Raw genomic sequence first — 23,998 nt, 5'->3', positions numbered from 1 at the left:
CATAGTGGTTGATCAATCTTGCCCAATCTACTATCCCATTACCTTCATCACTTCGCTGATGAAGAAAAACACCCATGTTTCGAACATGAAGGCATGTGGACATCCCACAATTCTACTCAACATCATCACGAGGTCAGCATACTCTTGCTTGAAGTCAAAACTGGTGATTTATTTGGGCATCTTGGAAATATGTGGCATTGACTTCTGCATCCAGACTTTGTCAATAATTTCAGCACATCTTTCCACGCCAACATCATATATCATCGCAACTCTAAGTCAAAACTAGTGATTTGTTTGGGCATCTTATAAATATGTGGCCTTGACTTCTACATCCAGACTTTGTTAATAATTTCAGCACATCTTTCCACGCCAACATCATATATCATCGCAACTCTATCCTTGGTTTTGTAAGTCATGGAATGGTATGCTTGAATCCCAAATGTCTCTCCAATAGCTTCAGCTGTCAAGTTAGCCAGAAGCTTGCCATCTGATGTCAAAATTGCTCTTCTTTCAGGAATATAATGCTTTGTGCATTCCAAAATCAGCTCCGAGCATTGAATGGTTGGAGGGAAGCTGGCAGCTGAAACAATTTCGCTCTTGACAAACTTGATGGAAAGAGATGACGGAGCGCATCCCACAGTTCCAAAAATTCTATTCAGAAATGCTCCTAGCTATAAAGTACCTAAGTTGTTGTTGCTGATTTCCTTCCACTTTGAAATAATCTTGGACTCTGGAAGGAATCATTTGAGCTCATTCTTAATTTGTGCATGTCAGGAAGTAGCCATAGCCTTGCTGGATTCCGCCATTCCTACAAAACAAAATAAATTAACATTAAAATCATCATAAGGAATTTAATAAATTAATGAAGAAGGAATTTCAGCGTGTAAATTCCCAATTTGAAATAAAGTAGAACCTCCGCGAACAAGAACCTCTGAAAAGATAATAAATTCTTTGCTTGTAACTTTTCTTCACCTCTCTCCAACTTCAAATTTCTCCAAAAACCTGCGTGAGAAATGAATTCCAATCCTTCGTTTAAATAAAATTTCCTTACCAAGTTGCCAAGTTGGCAAGAAGTTAAATTTAGCAGTTGTATTTAAATTGCGTTATGTTTCCCTTGACAACTTGCCATGCAAACGAGTCTTACAATCAAAGTTGAGTTCAAAATGGAAATTTCCATTATTCCTTAAGAATTATGTGTCATAAATGCGCAATATTCCCTTTGCATGTTGCCAACTCATTGATTGTGAAAATCTTTCCATTTTGGATTCAAAAGGATATTTTGAAAGATTTTCCTTCCTTGAAAGAATTTTGACAAATTTATCCACTTGGAAAGAAATTCTATTCGTCTGAATTTTTGAAGAGAAAATTCTTGGAGAGAATTTTTCATCCTAAAAGAAATTTTCTTGTTTTTTGAGTTCATCTTGTTCTGAAGGAGATTTTTTATCAATTCATCACCTTTCCTATTTTTTTGGATTTTTTTTTTGTTCTAAGCTCTGGAATTCAGGAGAGAGAAAATTCTCTCACTTGATCGATTTTTCTTGTGCCTTGGAATTTCTTCATATTGGGCAAATTTTCTTCCTTGTGTTGGAATTTTGAAAAAATCTTGAATTTCTTAAACTTTGAATTTTCCTCCTGAACCTTGTTTCAACACCCATCTCCAACCTTGGGTAGAATTTTGCACTTGGAGGAGGAATTTATGTCATGGAGAGAAAGTCCTTCATGACCCCTTTCTAGCACTCCCCTCCTGGATTGGGTGCAATTTAACTGTGAAGGAAGAATTATAACTTGGAGGAAAAAAATCCTCCAAAACATGCTTTTGGCGCTCCTTCATGACTTTGGGCGCTATTCCACTATAGAGGAGGAATTTCTTGTTTGGGAGGAAATTCCTCTTGACCCCCATTTTGGCGTCCATACTTATCCTTGAGTGCATTTTCTACCTCATGCAGGAATTCTTTGCTTTAGAAAATTTTCCTTCTCTACCCTCATCGGGTGCCCTAATCCATACTTGGGCGGGATTTTCATGGTGTGTGAGAATGCTAGCTTGGAAGGAAAACCCTCCCTTACCTCTGTTTGGCACCCACATTCATGCTTGGGCGGAAATTTCAACATGTGGAGATTTTATGTACTTGGAGAAAAATTCCTCCATACCCCTTGTTTGGCGCCCTCTACCTCTGCCTGGGCGCTAGATCTACCTTATGTAGGAATTTTAGCCTCGAGGGAATTTTCCTCCATAACCCCAATCTAGCGCTCTCCTTTACTTGGGCACTATCTTGACCATGTGCAGGAATATTTGCCTTGGAGGAAAATTCCCCCACAACCATGTTTTAGCGCCCATGTCCTTTGCTAGAGCACTATTTCCTTGTGATGGAGGATTTTTTAGTTTTCGATGAATTCCTCCATGACCTCTATTTGGCGCCCCTTTCCTGATTTGGGTGTGTTTTTGCCATGATGGAGGAATTTTGACATCAATCTTGGAAATCTTCCCTAACTTGTCCATATTAATAATTTTTCCAGATTTGGATGCCATTTTTGGATTTGAAGTGGATTCTCATGCCTAAGAAGATTTTTCATGCTTTTTCCACTTCGGGAAGGAATTTCATACTTACCCATTTTCACTAATCAATTGTCTGCTTTTTCAACTTTTCGGATTTAGACTTGGATTTTCAGGAATGCTCTGCCTTCAGTGTCGTGACCACTGCCTGAGGTGAGCCTGCCAAAAATAGACTTACTAAAAATAGTAAGTACTTCAAAACATCATATCTAGGCAAACCAGGACAGGGTGACACTAAAAATAGAAACTTACTAAGAATAAAAAATACTAAAAATATTAAGTTTGATTTTTCGCCTATGTTACCCCGAGTTTCCGGGACAGGGGGATAGGGGGACAGGGAAACGGGTTTTCCGGACTTTTTTTTTTTGCCCGGAAGAGGGGACGACAAGGGACGGCTATCTATATATATATATATATATATATATGTGAATAATGAAATTTAATAATAGGAAGTAGTAACATAATAACATTTATAAATTAGAGTCTTGATTCTAACTCTAATTATTTGCAGATGATGTTTAATTTCAATGTTCTCAAAAAGATTTTCATTCATCAGCAAAATAAGTTAACTGTTATCACTCAGATTGAATGATTAAGACTAAGCTATGAACATTCAAATATAAGAACAGAGTGCACATGTTACAAATGAAACGCAGACTTTAATAATGGTAGTTGTTCATTGATTGATAACAATAATTCATGGCATCCATATATGATAATTACAGTATTAAAATCTCTTCCGACATACATGGAAATAATTGCAGAGAAATCTGACCTTAATATTGAGCAGATAACAACATACCCAGTGTAGATAACAACATAACCCAATGCAGCAAATGGATGAAGAAATACTCAGATTTATGCATAGGTACTCATAATGTGAACAGCAACAACAAGAATCTTATATCTACTCAAAAAAAAAAATGTATTGTTGTATGAGCCGAAAACGGTTAGCTATCCCCGGGACGACTAGGGGACAGCTTGGGCGTCCCCTATCGTCCCAGGGACAGTCAACGGTCCCCGGGGAAAATGTTGACCGTCCCCAAGTTTCCAGGATGGTTTCCAGAAATTTTCGGGGATCGGGGACGACTGGTAAACGTTTCCGGCCATCCCCAAGTCCCTGAAACCAGGACAGTTTCCAAAACAGGTGCCTTGAAGCCAGGTAACATAGTTTTTCGCAAAATTAGGCCAATCCAGAACAATGAAGCTTACTAAAAATAGTAAGTGCTCAGAATTCGCTCAAATTTCACTGGTAGCTTCCTTGAGGAGCCCTGATTTCATTGCAATGTTCAGATTTTCCAAAACCCTAAGGGAAAGACCTCAAATCTAAGTCTAAAGGGCAAAACCCTAGAATAGGCAAAATAGGTTCTAGACTTAGCCAAATTCGCTCAAACGACTTGCAAACTTGATCAAATTCCACCAGAAACACTTGCAAACAGGGAGACCGAAAGGAACTGTTGTGAAAGGACCCAAAGAACCAAAACCAAAAGACCAAGAGGACCTAAAAAGTAGGGGAGTCCCCATTTGGAATGGGGTGATGTGTGATTAGGTCACAACAAGACTCTCTTCGATGACCAATGTCTCTTCGATGTGAATGCACTTCATATGCCATGTCATCACTCAGACACTCGGTGAGACCAATAAAATGTCTTGTCGACATACCCTTCTCACACTTACTCAAACAGTGTTCCTTTTACCACAGTACCGCAAATGTATTGGCCGAGGGTAGTTTCCAACTTGTGAGGCTGCAGTAACCTTCTCGCACTACCTCAAGCACTCGTACTCACCTGGAAACACGGTGGACATGCGAGGCCCATCATCCAACCATGCCACTTGATTGATTCACATGTACAGTATCATCCTCAATGAGGCCCTTGAGTGCGGTTGCAGAGTTAGCCCGAACAAGTAGTTTTTCCTAATCATGCAACTACGCGAGAATCATGCTCACTGATCACGAGAGACTTGCACGCCAAAAAGAAAAGACTAAGACACACGAGCGACAGGCAAGCTAACATGTGGGGCCAATCAAGGGATGAATTAAAAAGGCTCAAGTCATAACTAAGGTGACCAGAAACGGGCTGCAATAGGTCAACTCAGAAATATAACAAAAGGCTCAAAGAAGATAAGCGCCAACACTAGGGTTTTTGGTTTAAGGGGTAAGGTTTAAACCCAAATAGCTATGATAAAGCAAATCTCGCCACCAAACTGTCGATGTGATAAAACGTGTTCAGCAACCCGATTGAGACTAACACGACATGTTCAGTTCTCCCTACAGTTGTCTGCCAAATGCCTTTCCGTGACACTCAATACTCAATTTGTTCAACGTTGACATCAATGACAATCCAATGCCAACAATGCCTTGGCATAATCAACAAGTATTGGTTATTGAAGAGTAGGCCTGACATATCCAAGGTACCCACCAAGCTTCACAAGATTGATTTTAAGGAAGAGTTTAGTGATTTGATCACTTTGCTCAACTGAGTCATGGGGATCTCTCACGCATCCCAGTTCGAGAAATGGATGTACTATTTCATGGAAGTAGTATCATTTGGAAAAGAGAAGATCAATTGGGGAAGAATCATAAGCAATAACCTTGATTTACAATTGAAGAGGCTTGCACGTACAAAGACATTTTACATGAGTTCATATATCGTATATTCACTTGCTAGAGCTCGTGAGTACACAGGATTGACGTATAGAGGTTCAGTTGGAATGGGAGCTGGAGAGTTGAGAGCATGTGAGTCATACACACAGTTGCATTATCCTGGCAAGGCCCATTACAGGAGGGTGAATATAACAAGAACACTCCAAGGCGGAATTCATCAAGGGCTATCCCCGCAAGCAAAAGAATTAGTGAAGAAATTTGGTGCTTGGTATATCCAATTTCCCAAGGTTCACCTACAAAAGAATTCAAGGATGCTCTTGTCCGCCCTACATGCTATCGTGTTATCCTACCGACAAGATAGTATTGCTTGAGTTGGTGAGACAGTTGACTACATATGATAAAGTGCAAAAGAATAGACACGAGACAAGAATTACTTTCCCCATCTTAGTCGGACAGCCATTGGAAGTGTGTCCATCCCTACAGACAAAAAAGAAATCAGAAGAGTTGAGGTCCCACTTCCTTATTCCATACTTCTCTAGAGAGAAATTTGATCCTTACAACAATATGAGAAGAGCTAATGGAAGGAGACACAAACACAAGCTATAGTTAGAAGAGTATTGGATGAATGCCCAAGATGATTTAGAAATAAGGAGAACAATGTGCTCAAGACTACCAATTGACATCGTCAAGATGTGCAAAGTTTTCGACATTCCAGATCAAGCACAAGATAGTGGAAAACGCCTTTAGCCAGTACATGAGCAAGAGAAAGACATGAAGGTGGAAGTCGATTGGATTGATGTGGAGATCACCGATTTGAAAGATTTGATGAAGCCAGTCTTAGCATACACAAGACGATGGGTAAATATCCAAATTCAAAAGTTGGAGAGCCAGAATACATAGCTAAATTTTGAATTGATGGGAGAAGCAGAATCCTTCGATGAAGATACACAACGCACAAGCATCAGTGGAAGTGCCACCCAGTCAGCTCACTCTATAGGATCAAAGAGAAAAGAAAGTCACAAGGAAGGGCCTTCACACAAGCATAAGTCAGATTCAGGTCGCCCTTCTACTAGTACTCCTTCCATACATGATGTAGAGATGAATCAAGTAGCTAATAAGGAAAGTCAACCACCTAGAGAAAGCATAGATCATGGGGTGAATGAATCCATGGAATCTACGGTCCAAAATAATAGAGGTGAAAGAAAAGACAAAGGAAAGCAACCACAAGGTCAAGATAATTCAGTTCCACATGAGCAAGCTAATAGCAAAGAAGGTAAAGATGTGTATGTGGATATTGAGAATGAAGATGAAGAAGTAACCTCTCCACCCTGAGAATATCCACAAATCAAGGAATCCCAGCATGGCCTAGGGAGAGATTGGCGAAAGAAGTGATAGTGGTAGAGGAAGATCCTATTGATGATTTGAGCAACTCCCTAAATAGAACTCAAGAGACAGATGAGAAGAAGAAAGCAACTAAGATGTCAAAGATGACAAAAGACAGTATAGGATATCAAGTGATACAAATTGCCACTCCAAGGGTAGATAAGCCTAAAGGCAAGATCACAGCAAAAGAGTATGATTTGGAGACTACTGATTTAGGTCCTCCCACCATTGACCAGGCAATGGAAGACTTGAATGATACAATGAAGACAGTCCATGATATGATGAGGCTAGAAGTAGAAAAGAATAAGAAATTGGAAAGAGAAGTGAGTACGTTGAGAAGCTACTTGCAGCAGTTCAAGGAACCGCTAAGGCAACATGATCCTTTAGCTATGCCACCACTGTTGCTTCCTCCAGACTCAGTTGACAATTTAGAAAAGATGAGAACTTCAGCCCGCCTAATGGAGTATTGGATAAACAAGTCTTTTAAGAAGGCAAATGCATTTGTGAAGGAATTAGTGAGGATATTTGATAAAACCATAAGTATTCTTGAAAGAACTCAAATCCTCATGGCAGCCTATGATACTTTCATTTTCACCAGAGATTATACCATGTCGAGATTGCAAGCAATGAAGAATCTACCTAAGAAAACTTTGGTGAATGAAGGAGTGTTGAAAGATGGACAATCGCCTAATTTCCAACAATGGTGTAACTTGCTCCGAATGAGGAAGGTCATCTTCGAGGATATCAGCAATGGTTACACTCAAGTCGACAAGGCAATAAACTTGATACATGATAAGATTGTAGAGGTAGTTGAGATCATACTTGAGAAGGAGATGAATGAAGGAATCCACATAGATGCCAATCAGCTGATCGAGAGAGTGAAGATCATATTCTTCGGAATGAATCACCTTCAAAGAAGCAGCTAGAAGACATACACTCATTCATGGTACTTGCTAGCAAGACTAAAGATTTTTGGCCCAGATGGGAGAAAACCTTTGCCTCTGCCTTAGATGAAGCGAGCTTCTTGGAAGAACAATTGAAAACCGTACCTACTGCCCAAATAACAGAAATTGAATTCATAACGTCCAGATTCATTGAATTTGCAACAAGAGAAAAGGATAAGGGCAACAAACTTCTTTAGAAGTTTGTTTGTTATGATCCTATGTGGCATCATCTTTCTTATTGGAGGATTTTTCCTCGTTGTTTGTGCCCAATGGATGTCACACTCCCATTGGCTGATATTTAATCATTTGCAATATGATTAGGTTTTGATGTAACAAACTCTAATTAGGGTTTAGGTGGCAAGATCTTGGCCCTTGATTCTAATTCAATCTTGGCCATTCATTGTATTTCGGAGCACTATGTAAGCCCCAATCATTTCATTTGTAAAGGATCGATTGGAAGAGTTTTGAAGATTTGTTGCTCGATGCTACCCGAATTAATAAAACCATTGAAGTGTTGGTGACTTATTGTGTTTTGGAGCATTTGCTTGTTTCTTCATCCTTTTATGAGAGAACTTAATATTTGAAAAGACAAAAAAAAAGATAAAATAGAATTTGCTTTAAGTAATGTGCATGATTGATAGTGAAGCTCTCATTGTTCATACAACTAGTACTCCATTGATGGTGAAGTATCCCGCGTAGTCTATTTTTAGCCGAACTTAACTTCAATTACCATTCCATCATTGGTATGCTTCGCCTTGAAGGTATCTATGTTTGTGGTAGTGATTTGAAAACCATAAAGCTATCCCTAGAAGATTGCACTAGCCTTGTGGAGATGTTCATGGCATGTCAAAGCAAAGCTTAGTTGAGCTCACTTGAAGTTGTCCATTGTCTTGTATTCCTAACATTAGCGTAGCATTCCTAAACCTTATCTCTTTTTCACTTTTTTATCAAAGATCATTAGTAGTAGGAAAGAGCGATATTGCAACATCATTCAAAGAACAACATTCCTTGAGCTTGAAGAGAACAATTACGTAAGTCCCTTTGGAGGTACAGAAAGCACATCACGCCATTGGAGCTATCCAACACGTCAAGTCCTGACATTATAAACCTTGGAGTCATCTCAAGTGATCACGTAGTTTAGCATTTGAGAAGTCTTTGATCAAGATAGGATAGAGTATTCAATAATTTATTTTGTGTTCAATCGTGCATAAAAACACCATCAACACCACCACCTTCTACAACCTAGAAATCCAGCTGATTGTTGCCCCTACAAATGTGAACACATACCCTGTGGTAGATTGTCCTTTATCCAAGTCACTAGCCATGTCTAAGTCAACATATCCTTAAGTTGTGCATCTTATCCTCTAAACCTCAATACATGATTTGACTGCCCTTTCGATATCTCTAAATTCATTTTACAACTTGCCAATGCATTTTTCCTAGAATAATCATATGCCTGCTAACCACTCCCACTCCATGAGCAATTTTAGGTCTTGTGCAGACCATTGCTTACATAAGGCTCCCAACAGAAAAGTAGTAAGGCACTCTTTCCATGTATCCTTTTTCTTCTTGTCTCTTAGGACACATCTCAAAACATAATTTGAAGTGATCAGCCACAGGCGTGCTCACTGCCTTAGCATTCTTCATACTAAACCTATTCAATACCTTTTCAATATATTTCTACTGTGACAATTTTATTTCCTTCTTCCTATCGCTAATAATTTTCCTTCCAAGGATTTTCTTTGCAACACCCAAATCCTTCATTTAAATTTCTTAGCCAATTATTGTTTTAGTTGGCTAACTACAGCCATGCTAGATCCTATCACTAGCATATCATCAAAATACAACAACAATACAGATTCAACATTCTCCAAAGTCTTATAATACACACCATGATCAGATTCACATCTAGAAAAATTTTGCTCAACCATAAATGAACCAAATTTTAAATACCATTGCCTTGGACCTTGTTTCAACCCATAAAAACTTCGATTCATTCTACAAACAAAATCCTTTTTATCTTTTCCCTCAAGGCCTTCTAGTTGTTTCATGTACAACTAGTCCTCCAAGTTACCATGTAGAAAGGTTGTCTTGACATCAAGCTGCTCCAATTCAAGATCATAAACAACTACTAAACCCTCACAACTAGTGAAATTTTTTTGTGAAATCAATGCCCTTTTGTTGATCATAACCTTTGACCACCAATCAGACCCTATATCTCTTCTTCCCACCTTCTTCTTCCTTCAACCTATATACCCATCTATTTTTCAATGCTTTCCTATTAGGTGGAAAAGACACTAAATCCCATGTGTGATTTGCCATCAAAGATCCCATCTCATCTCTTATAGCCTCCATCCCTTGTTTGTTGTCTTTATCTTCACACTTGTATTTTGTTGGAGGCCTACACTCCCTAGTGGACCTTTTCAAACCTAAGGAATCATTATGAGTCCCAATGGAATGATCTTGCTCTTCATTATCATGGAAGTTTGGGGACTAAAATTGTGGTTGTACTTGTGGACGATTTACAATCTCCTTTTGTTTGAACGTATCACTCTCATTTGTGATGTCTTCTAATGGAACATACTCCTTGGCTAATATGCCTTGTTCTTATAAATTTGCCATGATCTTTTCATTGAAGATCACACCTCTACTTTGTGTGACTTGCTTGGTAATTGGATCCATATCCAACGAAGATGCACCTTTTAGACTTCACATCAAGCTTTGTTCTTTAACCTTGTGGGATATGAATAAAAACTAAGATATCGAGTTCAGGCCCTTACGGGCAGAATCGGAGTTGGGTCCGATACGGATTAGGATACGACTTGGGTTCATCCCCGGGTTCGTACTAGGTCCGGCCAGGGTGCCACGTCTGCAACAGCTCAAAACAAACAGCAGAGACTTCATTCGCCGACAAAATTTCACCGCCGGATTTCAGCAACGTATTTCCGCAAGAAGATATTAATGGGATTGTAGAATGAATGGGTTGCCATCGATCGATGTTTAGATTTGTTTATATCATAGAAGCTCAGGCATTAGATTTTAGATATGTTTAAATATATAAGATTAGATTCGAAACACCGATAAAGAGTTATAATATATTAAAATTAGATTCTAAACATAGATTTTAAAATTAGATCCTAAAGTTGCCACATTATTATTTATAAATGAATAATATTTAAACTAAAATTTTAAACATATTTTTACTATAAAGAGTTATAATATATTAAAATTAGATTCTAAACATAGATTTTAAAATTAGATCCTAAAGTTGCCACATTATTATTTATAAATGAATAATATTTAAATTAAAATTTTAAACATATTTTTACTATAATATTTTTAATATATTATAGTATATTTATTATTTATACATAAATAATATTTAAATTAAAAATTTAAACATATTTTAATTATAATGTTTTTGAATTTATTAATATTATTTTATTTTTTATGGATTTATAACTTATTTATAAAATTAACTTATATATATACATGGCCTACCCATACCCATACCAAATGAAACAAAAAATTGCTGTACCTGCGAATCTGTACCCATACCTGAATCGGTAACTTAGAATAAAAGCTTCACACACAAACACTAGCAGATGACCATAAGAAATCTTCTTACCCAGCCTCTTCTCTTTTGGAACTCCAAAATCTAAACAAGAGAATGGTCCTTTATTAATCACATACACTGTTGTATTTACAGCCTCAGCACAAAACTATTTTCCTAATCCAACATTTGAGAGAATATTGTAAGGGGAACAATCTTGATTCTCTGAATGCCATTTTCTGCACAATATTCATCAAATTCTTTTGAACAATACTCAGCACCGTTGTCAATTTTAGACACTTAATTTTATTGTCGATTTGGTTTTCTACAAGTGCCTTGAAAGTTTTAAACATACAAAACACTTCAAACTTCTTTTTCACCACATAAACCCAAACCTTCCTATCACAATTGTCTAAAAAAGTAACAAAATAATCTGACCCACCAATAACTGCTACATCTAAAAGCCCAAAGACATTTAAATGCACTAATTCCAACAATCGTGACTTTACTCATGTTCCTTGGTGGAGAATTTTGTCCTCTTTTGTTTTCCATATATGCAATGTTTGCATAACTCCAAATCTACCGATTTCAAAATTAGAAGCTAATTCTTTTTTTGCAAGATCTGAAGACCTTTCTTGCTTATGTGATCAAGCCTTTGATGCCAAAGTTCTAATCTGCTATTAGCAACTGCCATTGTGGATCCCACTTGTCTAACCCTCTAGCACATACAATGTACCAGATTTGCTTCTTTTAGTAATCCCAATCTTCCTTTTGTCACCTTCCACATACTAGACTCAAACATAATTCTACATCCTTGAGAATCCAATTGCCTAGCTGAAATCAGATTTCTTTTGAGTTGAGGAACATGTCTAACATTCTTTAGCAACAAGTTGCCATTTTTCAATCTAATAAAACATCTCCCTTGCCAATGATACTAAAAGGCTCATGATGGCCAAGGTAAAATTTACCAAAATTATCGGCTTGATAATCTTGAAATATTCTTTGAATGATGTTGCATGAAATGATGCTCCTAAGCCAAGCACCAAAACATCAATGGCTTATCCTATAGACAAAACAAGAGCACCTACATCTTCTTCATAAGTTGTATTGCCTCAATTTATTTTGACTAGTTTTTAGCCTTTTTAAATGACCAACAATTTCTCTTCGTGCGGCCTTCCTTACCACAATACCAACTATTAATTTTTCTACCTCTAAATTTTAATTTTTGCTGGATTTTGATCTTCTCCTATGATTATCCTTCCCTCACTACAGTGTTCTCCCTTATCATCCAATTACCAAATTGTCTCCTGAAGAGGAACCTTGGTTTTACCTTATGTCATCAGTAAGAAGTATCCCAACAAGATCATAAATTTTTAGCACACTTCCCTTCTTACCAATACTAAGTTACTAACAGACATAAGCATGGCAACTCCCTCCTAGCTATCAAGTAACGAACACAACAACAAGATAGCCTTGATCTCATCATCCAATTAAATATTGACTGATCAAGGTGTTGGACTCGTCCAAATTATTTGTGATGGCACTACATTTTTAAATTGCACTATTTCTTCATCAGAAATACTTTGTTCAAAGGAGAGGCCATCTCATACATATAACAGGACATTGTTGGATAGTGAGAGAATGATTATGGCCACGACCTTCCAATCCAGTTTGTCCCAATATTCATCCAACATTACAGTTGACTTTTTCAATTTTCCTTCCAACATAATCAAAAGGTCCTTTTGGATTAAAAGAGCTTCAAGCTGCAACTTCCACATCCCAAAATTCTATCCTAAGAAGTTTTCGATTCTCCATTTGTCTGTCTCCTCCATTTCTCCTTGTTTGCAAACGGTTTTCCCAGTTAGAAAATAGGGCAGATAAAAGAAAATATAACACCAGCAAAAAATAAAGAAAGATTCAAAAGTAAAACACAAAATTTAGGTGGTTCACCCAAAATGGCTACATCGATGGGAAAGAGGATTCCTCTATTTTATTAATTGCAACAATACATAAGCATTGTTATCATGCCCTCGTCTGAAACCCTAGACACGGCAATTAACAAACAAATTGCAACATGATTAAATACCTAGACCTGGGCAAAGCATGGCATGGTAAAGGGCCAACTAGGGCAGAAATAAGTTAAGGCTGACCTATATTAATAACAGTGAATTGCTAGTAAAAATTATATAATAAAATAAATTGCTTGTGACTATAAAAAGGGCCGACCGAGTTTATGTTGTTTTGCTAGGGCTGACCCCCATTATGGAGCACCCAGGTTTGGGCAAGGGTTTTTAATTAATAAAAAATATATATCTTCAAGCTGGGCGACCTGTTTCAAAAGGCTCACAACTTTTGGCATGTCTGGGGTATGAAAGGAAGGACTTTGGAGGTCATTTATCGTGGATTTTCAACAGCACATCTCTTCCATTTAGAGCAGTCTAAAAGCAGGATGAGGAGCAGATAAAGAACCTCTTAAGGAATATCTTTCCATTCATTAGCAGACTTATAAGCAGATCAGAAATTATTGAAATCAGATTTTATGAGCAGATTTAAAGTAAGTGTATAAGCAGATCTTAAGAAGATATATGAGCAGATCTTGTGAAGGTTTATAAGCAGATCCTGAGAAGAGATATGAACAGTTCTAGAAGATAATTTATAGCAGACCAGATTTAAAGTTGGAGGAAATAAGACAGGGAGACGCAGTTTACCAGCTCTCCCGAACTAAGGAGACCACCCCAAGGGATGGAACTGGTCATACGTGGACGTTCCTACCGCTTGTGGGATAAGAGGTGAGTTGTCATGGTTGGATGTTCCATGTTCTCGGGCTTAGTTGGGCTGGGCAGTTTACTAGCACCCTTTCAAGGTTTTCCTACCGAACCAAACTATGATTGGTTATAGGATAGTTAGCTATGTCGGAATAGTTAGTATTTGGCACAAACAAGTTAATCTCAATTTGGGAACATTACAAGTGGTATCAGAGCATTGATCCTACCAGCCTGCAAGGTAAAAATAAATCAATGGATGCATTCTAGTCAATGAGAAGGAATCTAACCATACGTGTATATGTGTGTATGCTCCATGTTTGCATATATCCATGTGTATGCTTCGTGGTTTTATGTGTATGCTCCATGTTTGGTTCATACCTGATGTGTTTTCAGCATGACTACTCCACATGTGTCTATAATTACTTTATGCTTAATAATTATGAAAATGATCAATATAAGATCTCTATTTGTATTACCATTTCACCCTAGATAGCTATTTGTGTATTGTCTATCATCAATCAAGAGAGACTCCTTGATTGGGCTAGAATCTGAGAATAACAAAATTAGACCAAAAAGATATAAATTCACTTTAGAAAAGCACATTGCATTTAAGTTTTGTTGTGACGTATTCACACATCACCCCATTGCAAATGGGGACCCCTACTTTTTGCTTTCTAGGGTTTGTTTTCTAGGTCTTTTAGGGTCCTGTCTTTTAGCCTTTGCATTTTGAGTGTTGCCAAAGGGATCACTAAGATAGCAGGCTTTGTTTTAGCTAGGGTGATTTAGTGGATGCTCAGGGTTAGGGTCATCTTTGAAAGTCTTCCTTAGGGCGAAGTTTTGCTCTAGTTGCTAATTGTGTCTTGTTTTTGAAGAGGTCAATGAGGCTTGGTGAGTGAATATCATTTTTGAAGGTTTTGAGTTAGGTCAAAATGGTGAGTGATGAAGTCTTGGGCGTTGATTGATGAGTAGTTGACCTATCCATCCTTTGGAGACGCCTTGGACAAGTCTAGATATGATGATTTGATGAAATGGTCAAGAAATTTGAGCAAAACTCAAATTTTGCTCCTGACCCTTCCAAAGGGTCCAGAGCGAAATTTCACCAAGGGACCTAAAAATTGACCTAAGTTAGTGAGTGGTTGAGCGAATTTGCAAAGTTATGAAAGGAAATGCATCAAAGGGTTGAGTTTAAGGCAAAGTCAAGTCGAATCCAAGGTGAATTGAGTCTAGAATGAGAATTTCGCTCCTGACCCTTCCAAAGGGTCCAGAGCGAAATTCACATAACCTTCATTTTCTTCCTTGTCATGGCCAAGTTTTGGACTTCTAAGGCATGGTTGGAATGACCTTGAGGTGTTCTAGCCTTTGAAAAGAAGGTTTGAGGTGATGAAAAAGTCAGAAATCAACCCAAAATGCAAATTTCGCTCTTGATCCTTCCAAAGGGTCCAGAGCGAAATTCATATAAAACCCTATTTTCTTCACAAAGTCTCCAAATGAATGCCAAGTTGAGCTTGATAAAGATCAAAGGAGGCCTAACAAGTTATATCCAAGCCAAGAAGACAAGGGAAATGGGAAATCAGCTCAAAATGAGAATTTCGCTCCTGACCCTTCCAAAGGGTCCACAGCGAAATCCACTTTTCCTCTATTTTGCTTTTTAACATGACCAAATTTGTAACTCCTAAGGCATGGTTTGAAGGACTTTGATGCATATTTGCCTTTGAAAGGAGGTTTGAGGCAATGAAATGGTGAAAATCAACCTAGAATGAGAATTTCGCTCCTGACCCTTCCAAAGGGTCCAGAGCGAAATCCTCATTTGACCCTCTATTTTGCCTAGGACATTGGAAAGACCTTGTTTTGAGCTAAGTAAGTGGCAAATAGACTTGATGGTGATAAGGAGAGGTGAATTTGACCAAGTTTTAAGGTAAATTGAGGCAATGGAGTGTGAAATCAACCTAATTTATGAATTTCGCTCCTGACCCTTCCAAAGGGTCCAGAGCGAAATTCTTCATAAACCTCATTTCTCCCTTGTTTAGGCCAATACTTTAGCTCCTTGGACATATTTGGAAGTGGTTTGACATGTTTTTGCCTTAGAAAGTGATTAGAAGTGAAGGAGTGAAGGAGTGAAGGATTTTGTCCTAAATCATGAATTTCGCTCCTGCCCCTTCCAAAGGGTCCAGAGCAAAATTCCCAAAATCACCTAATTTGCCCATGATTGAGATTAAGAGATGGATTCTCAGGCCTTGGTGGAGAGAAGAATAGTGTATGCTTGCCTTGGAAGGCATTTTGGAGTAGAGAAATGATAGAATTTGTCCTAGAATGTGAATTTCGCTCCTTCCAAAGGGTCCAGAGCGAAATTCTTAAAACCTCTATTTTGCTCCAATTTTGCATCAAACCTAGTGTTGATTGAGATTAAAGGCATCCTTAGACATGCATTTGAGCAATTTGTGGTCACAAAATGTGAAGATTTTGTCCTAAAATGCAAATTTCGCTCTGGACCCTTTGGCAGGTCCTGTCCTTGGCCAAGGTCCAAAGCAAAATCCTCTTTTTTGGTCTTTTTGGAGGTCAAATCAATGATGTCTTCAAGAAAAAGCGATTCAAAGGTCAAGAGAAGTTCAAGGCAAGGAGATGATGAAATTTGAGCTAAAATGACAAATTTCGCTCCTGACCCTTCCAAAGGGTCGAAAGCGAAATTCTTATAGGGCCTGTCCCTGGGGAGGATCTTGAGAGAATTTCATTCTAATGCCTTTTTGTTGATGATTTAAGGTAGAAAATGCTATGTGAGATAAATATATCATGTGTACTTAATCATCTTTTGGTTTGTTTTGCAGGTGGAAGAAAATCAGGCCAGGACAAGGACAACCTATTCCAAGCCCATCACTATCAAGGACATTCTAGATGCATAAAGGAGGACTCAAGGTGCTTTGAAGTGTTGGAAGACTTCAAGTGTTCGAGGAGTTGCAATCTAGCCTCAAAACCTTCATTTCACCACATAAAGGAACCACATGATGACACAGAAGAAGGACCTTACCAACACTTCAAGGCGAGGTATGCTACCAGAGAAAGAACACTTAATAGTGAGGAAGCCTCATCAAGCACATGAAGTCAAGGAGGTACATCATTCTTCGCATCAAGGACAAAGGAGGATCAACCAAGATATAAACGTCAGACAAGGTGGCATCCCAGTCACTTTTCCTCCAGTCGGATTGCTCCACCTCAGCATGTCCAGATTCAATGTACCTAATTTATCAGGGACGGCACAAACTTCAGTGTACCTACCCCTACTTCCTATTGGTCCACACTCATTGAATGTAATTTTCTCATTGGCTAAGGAAGTTTGTTATAGCAAACCCTAATTAGGGTTTCTATCTTGTAATCCTAGCCATTGATTCTAAGTCAATCAAAGCCATCGATTTGTAAAGGGCTCTCTATATAAAGCCCTAGCTCTTCATTTGTAAAGGTTAATAGTCAGAGAATAGTTAAGAGTTAGCAAAAGAGAGAGAGTCAATAATTAGTAGCTTATCAGTAGATAGCTTTTTAGAGTAGAGTAGAAAGAGAAGGCAAAGATTGTTGCCAAGAGATTGTTGCAAAAGACATGTAAACTTCATTGAAGGAATGGTGAATTCTATGTGTTGATTCTACAATTTGCATGGTCTCTATACTTCTCAAATTTAATTTCATGTTATTAGATGAATGGAAGAAATTTGTATGATCAATGGTGAAATTTGTATATCCATACTACTAGCGATTTGTTGATTGGAAACTTGCCTTGCGTAGTCAACTAGAATCATTCATGCTTAAGCTTAACTTCAATTATCGCTGCTTCATTGATATGCATCAACCTGACGGTGTCTATGCTTGTCGCGGTGATCTGAACATCATAAAGCTTTCCTTAGAAGATCGCACTAACCTTGTGGAGATGATCCTAGCATGTCAAAGCAAGACTTAGTTAAAGTTTCATCAAAGGTCATCCATCGCTCCTACATTCTTAGCGTTAGAATTAGATCCTTCTCCAACCCTTATCCTTTTCCCTTTTTAAAAATCAAGGATCAGTAAAGACCCACTTTCCAGTGATATCCAAAGTAAATCAGACGCTCAGGTCATCAAATGTAAGTCCCCTTGTGATTCCAGCAAAATGAGCTTATCCACAAGTAGAGAACCTACATACAAGAACCTTGGAGTTGCCTCGATTGATCCTTCGACAAAATCTTTAGCATTCGGGGAAACTTTATTCAAGAGAGGATAAGATACCTTGGTATTTTAATCTGTGTTCGCATGTGCATGAAAAACACATCAACAAGTTCATAGATGTGCATCATGCTACTAATCCTCATCTAAAAACTCACCCTCGCTTCAAACTCACAAAGATATCCAATGAGCAAACATATGGCCAACCTAATCAGCTTTTTTTTTTTGCAAATACAAGCTGACCTTAATCCGAACTCTAGAAGTGTTGTCAATAAGATTTGCACCCTGCTAAATTTAAGAGTTCAACAATCTATTGAAACATGGAAACACTCCTAGGCCTGTGGGTTGCCCAAAACTTGGAGTGAATCTCCAGAGAAAGCTGGTTCTTTTTGGGACTACCATCTAACACTACTTCCTGACTAGGAAAAGGGAAGAAATGCTTGGAAATGAAACCTACTCTAGTGGGTGATGTACCAAATTGTTTTTCAGACTCTATACTTGCTATTTCAACACACAATCTATCTCAAAAACAAGATTTCTCTCACACAACTCAAGCTCCACATGTTTATACATCATCATTTCATAGCAAGGTTAATATTTCAGACTTCATAGAAGGAAAAGAGGGACTTTTCACAACCAAAAAATGATGAAAGTCATAACACAAACTATAACCCGTATAAAACATGCTATTTCTACATGAAGGTACTGTAGGAAGAAAGACATATTAAAGGATTGACATATGAATCACTAGAAAAACATCATTCATCCATGTTGCACACAAAATACAGATTAGAGAAGGTAAACACTTGCTTTATTAATCAAAAAGGTGATTACAACAACCGTACATATCTAAATATGAGTTACAAATTACAATACACAATAGACAAGAAAGAACCTGTTTTAGGTTACAATACAAGCCTAGAGCAGCCAGAACTAACTTAAAAATGAAGCCTAAGGTTGAGCTTTATAGCTGCAACAACTTGCTACAACAAAGGAACATATGCTGAGAAATAATGACAAGAAGGACATGTGTTACATTGATTTTGCTTGGTCAATCCTCCTTGGGCGTCCAAGTTGTTTGTTGCTATTTTTTAGCCTTCAAATCAGCTCCAAAAAGTGACTTTTATGAAGAAAAGTCCTTCCCAACTGTTATCCTATTTATTAGGCTCTTATATCAGCTCCTAGATGCTTGGAAATGCCTTGGAAAAAGTATCAAACTGCCCCCTAAATTTTCTCAACTGTTTCAAGAAGTCTTCAACCTCCTCCTAGATGCTCTCAACCACTTGAAAAAGTCTTCAAACTGTCCTAGATTCTTTCCTTCACTGTTGCAACCTCCTTCCATGGTAATAGGGCATGTACTTTGTTTGTTTTGAAGTTGAAAAAGTATTGGGGTTGAATTGAACTGACATAGGCCATTAAAGAACCCCCAAACTACTTCAAACTATGTCATTATAGCTCCAAACTGCTCCTTGAAAGCATTCATATCCATAAAGGACATTCTCACGTGTCAAATTGACACTTTGCTCTTTTTCTCTGCATTTTATATATTTTTAGTTGTCTTCAAAAGACCCTTTTTGACAAGACTATAGCATTTTAGAGCTTTATTTATATGTTGAGGATCCCTTTTAGAAAATGAATAACATGATTTATGGCCTTGAACATAAACCAAACACCTTATTAACCTTTACACTTGATAACATTTAATCTTTTGCAAATGCTAGGACCAAACTCAAGACTCTTTGAAACTGACCAAACTCAAGACTTATTGAACCTTGAGAACATAATGTTAAAAGCTATTTTGGCTGCAGGAAAAAATAGACTAACAAGAAGATGAGAGGAAATTTGTCTTAAAAATTACAAACATTACAAATTCTCAACACCCTGGTTAAGCTATTCAAATTAACAACTTGTGATAATCATAGTGCAGCGGAAGTGATTTATGTGATTTTCATTTAAGGGAAGTTGCAAAGGTCAAGCCACCTTCCTATTAAGAAATCAACTTAATCATCCTAATTTAAATATTGCTTGAGGACAAGCAATTTTGGGAAGGGCAGACTCTCATGCCCCCGTCTAAAACCCTATATGCAGCAATCAACAAACCAATCGCAACACGATTAAATACCTAGACCTAGGCGATGCATGGCATGGTAAAGGGCCAACTAGGGCAGAAATAAGTTGAGGCCGACCTATATTAATAACAGCGAATTGTTAATAAAAAATATATAATAAAATAAATTGCTTGTGACTATAAAAAGGGCCGACTGAGTTTGTGTTTTGCTAGGGCTGACCCCCAGTATGGAGCACCCAGCTTTGGGCAAGGGTTTTTAATTAATAAGAAAAGATATATATCTTCCACCTCAAGCATTGTTGATTAAAAAAAAACCTGGTGCTATTTGAAATTCATACACATATATCAAACATGGCTTTCCCTTGCACCATCTCCAGTCCTAAAAACATTCATATTGCATGCTCCCTAGCTTTAAGGAAATCTAGCCACTCATACCTAATTAAAGGAATTCTTGCTAATAAATAGATCAGTTCAACTTCACAACAGTTTTGAAGGAAAACAAAACATAACGTAAAACAACTAAACCATAGGTTTGCATTGAGTCCACACCTATAGCAGCACTACAATAGGTTCCTATGTTCATAAACAAGATGCTTTTGTTAAACACCTATATTTCCTTACAATTACGTCTATGTAAAATAGTAAATGTTACCACACAATGTGTCATCGCAAACAGCTTGACACTCACTACAAGATGTACTTCAAGGCTGGCTTAACTAATTTTTCAATCAGGAATTATTTGTATGTATAATACACTGTCACCCCTATAGATTGAGTTTTTGGGGCATAATGCATGGACTTAAAGTACCTCAATGGCATGATCAACTTCTAAGACTTAAGTAGATGAAAAAAGGAGGATTGAACAATTAATCTTTAACTAGGTATTCAGTAAAAATGCAATTCATATACTATATAAGCATGTACACAGAACCATTACAATCAAACACATGGAGGTATTAGTGTAGTAACCACCATCGTAAAAAATTGAACACATTCAATGTTTGGTCATAATCTTGAACTCAAACGACATAGCTGTACTAAATTTAAGTGTAAGCAGCAAGAATGTACAAGCTCACAATCTAAGAGGACGAGCAAAGGTTTCAGTTAAGAAAAAAAAACTAATAATAGCCCATTTAGCCAAATTTCACCAAATATTATTATGCATTAAACAACCTTCCCCAATAAAACACTCAATCACTCCATTAGAATGAAAACATTGAGCAGCCAATATAAAGAGCTATTCATTCAGATATTAATTGAACTGCTGTTGAAATGGCACAACGCTAGCCTTCAAATTATGTTGACCTAGATTATAATCTACAAATATCATACACAGATTTATCCATTATGTGAATTCTATAAAGGTAACTGTTTCTTTTAGGTCAAGGCCAACTTAGCTGCTAATCTGGCAAAGTAGCCCTTGTGGAAGGAAGCTCAGGTTTTGTTCTTGTTTACCTTATTCATTGTTTAAATTTGTACCCTTAGATTTCAACCTCGTAGCCAAAATCAGGAATGAATCGGACCTTGACAACCCACTACCCTCATAGTATATATGAAGTAACGCATGAATGAGGTTGCTAATGATGATTTCCTGAGTGGCCTAACAAAAAGGCCCTCAAAGTGTCTTCACATCTTGTCTATTTTCAAAGACCTAGTCAAGGGTATGGCTTGAGGCTAATCTTCTGGCCATTCCTAAAGCACATAAAAGGACCCAGCTTTTATGATTGAGGCTTCATGCAGCACTATGTCATGTACTAGGCAGGCCAACTCGCAGATTTGAGTGTTTTGAATTTTGTTCTACATAGTCTTGGTAAGGAGTGTAGCCTACCATTAACAGTGTTCTCTTTGAGCTGTAGGCTATCCATTGTCAGGCATGGCCTTCCTAACAAACAGTGTTTCAAGTGTTTGCTTGTACTTTGTACAATGGGAAACCAACTTGTCTGTGACCTCATTAACAAGACATGAGCTTAATTGAAACATGTTTGTTTCTCCTATATAGTTCCGTGCATTAATTCATCAACAATATGAACCAAGCAGAGGAGAGACTAAAGCTATAATGAGTTCAAGCAATAAATATCATCAACATATGAGAATTAAGGTCTTTGCAGTTAAATCCGTAAAAAAATATGGCATCTCCTCTCTATTTCATAGATGGTACCTAGACACCAAACTTCGTCACAATTCATATAGGAAACAAGAGCACAAAATGTTAGTCTGATACTGCTCAAAAATAGGAAATTTCCAAAATTTGCGATCTTGTTGGTTGTGGTTGACTCTCATCACTTTCTTAATCCCAACAGAACCCTTCACTCTAAATCCCAATTTAATTATTTAAGTCCTTTCAGCATCCCGTCTGCATGTGAACAATGGACTTGCTCATCATCTATAATATTTACAGTTATTCATTTATTTAGGAGATGCTCAGGAGCCAAGCCCTTTTGGAAAATTGGCTTCTAGCAGAATTCAGTCCAATTCTTAGTACCTCCATCTCTCGGAGGGGTCCTTACTTGAGGACAACTGAATGATCACAGTTATGGCACACAGCGCAGTTAGATGTTACAGGATTTTTTGGTGTAAATTTAGTTGTGAGTTGACGTCCCCATAAGACTCCCCCCTGCTCGACCTCTTGAGAGTTGAAGACATTCAGGATAGACTAGGCATTGTATATCAAAGTAAATTGTTGAAACTTTTCTGTTCCCTTAAGTAATATAGGTAAGTAGCTTTTCCCAATAACAATAGGCAATTTCAAGTCCTCTGTTGTAGCATGTTCTAGAGTCTATGCAAATATAAAGAGAAGAAACAAGATAGGTGAATGTAAGTATTTCGCCCAAGAACCTTGTAATGTGGATTTATATTTGCAAGTAAAACGAAACATAGGGCAGTGTAGAGAAAAAAAAGACCTAAAAGTAATGCGCACCGAGCCAACAGAGGAGTTGAACTGATTTGGACATTCGTGTTTTTATACATTTAGACACATCTATCTGAAGTTCATTTAACCTCCGGTTATTAGTTGAGGGCCATTTCTTATAAGCCTGAGAAAGGACCCTAATTCCCCAGAAAAAATGGAAGACCAGACCATCGAAAGTGCTTAGGGTTTCCTATATATAATTACGAGAGGACTTCAACAGACAATAAAACTGGTGACCCCAAAAAAACAGGGCTAATTATTAACGAGCCTGTTGTTGCAAAAAGATATAAATGTAAAGAATCCAGATAAAATGAACAACGCCTACTATTATAAAAATTTATAATAAAGTCGCCAGGGAATTACAGATTCCTTTCAACCTACCCAGAAACAGATTTAAAACAATGAGACTTGTAGCATGATTTATAACAGAGAATGACGAACCATTCATTCAAATTTAATATTGCAATGCATCTTCTTTAAGCCCTGAATAAAGTAATAATGTTTGTATACACCTAAACTAACCTTTCTATTAAGGTTTCCCCTGGCAACTCTGCAAAAGCCAAAGCCAATAAATGAGAGAATAAATGAAGTGAAATATCAAACTATTAAAATAAGGTGCAGAATCTCCTTAAATGATTCTCTGCCAGTTTGCGTTTCTGCTTGTGTTCATGAGGAAGTGAAAGAGTTCGAGGACAAAAAATCCAAGAGGACGGTTTGCTGTAGTGTTTCCTGAAGGTCAGCATATGAAAAAGTGCTTGAATTCTCATCAACTTCGCTGTGAAATTGGGCGTTGGAAAATACCAAAAGAAGTTTGGGAGGAAAGAGTGCATTTTCTGCACTTCAGATAAAGTTGAAATTGAAAAACACTTCATTCTTGAGTGTGACACATTCAAAGCTAGTAGACACAGTTTTGAAAGCACATTGGCAGTCAGTTCGTGGGGCAATCTATTCAAAGGATGTGTGGAGGAGTTAGGTGCTCTCATCATCATTCTGAACAAGAAAAGGGTTGAAATGTAGAAGTTGGTTTGTGAAGGGATCTATC

The 23,998-nt window shown here is 37.6% G+C and overlaps 1 protein-coding gene across 2 annotated transcripts in view; it reads right to left on the bottom strand.

Annotated features, from left to right (window-relative positions):
* The window catches only part of LOC131070788 (transcription factor bHLH140), a 49,452-nt gene extending 25,691 nt beyond the window's left edge, over nt 1–23,761 (bottom strand). Inside the window, exon 1 of one of the 2 annotated variants that reach the window (XM_058006445.2) lies at nt 23,479–23,761. The gene's annotated coding sequence lies outside the window, so the exon portion shown is untranslated. Of the gene's footprint in view, nt 1–19,016; nt 19,472–23,478 lie in introns of those variants that run through there. The other variant, XM_058006444.2, reaches the window with a different exon arrangement.
* Nucleotides 23,762–23,998: the final 237 nt, after the last annotated feature.

The sequence above is a fragment of the Cryptomeria japonica genome, chromosome 3 (assembly GCF_030272615.1).
Source record: "Cryptomeria japonica chromosome 3, Sugi_1.0, whole genome shotgun sequence".
Lineage (NCBI taxonomy): Eukaryota > Viridiplantae > Streptophyta > Pinopsida > Cupressales > Cupressaceae > Cryptomeria > Cryptomeria japonica.
This window is presented reverse-complemented; position numbering and strand designations above follow the sequence as displayed.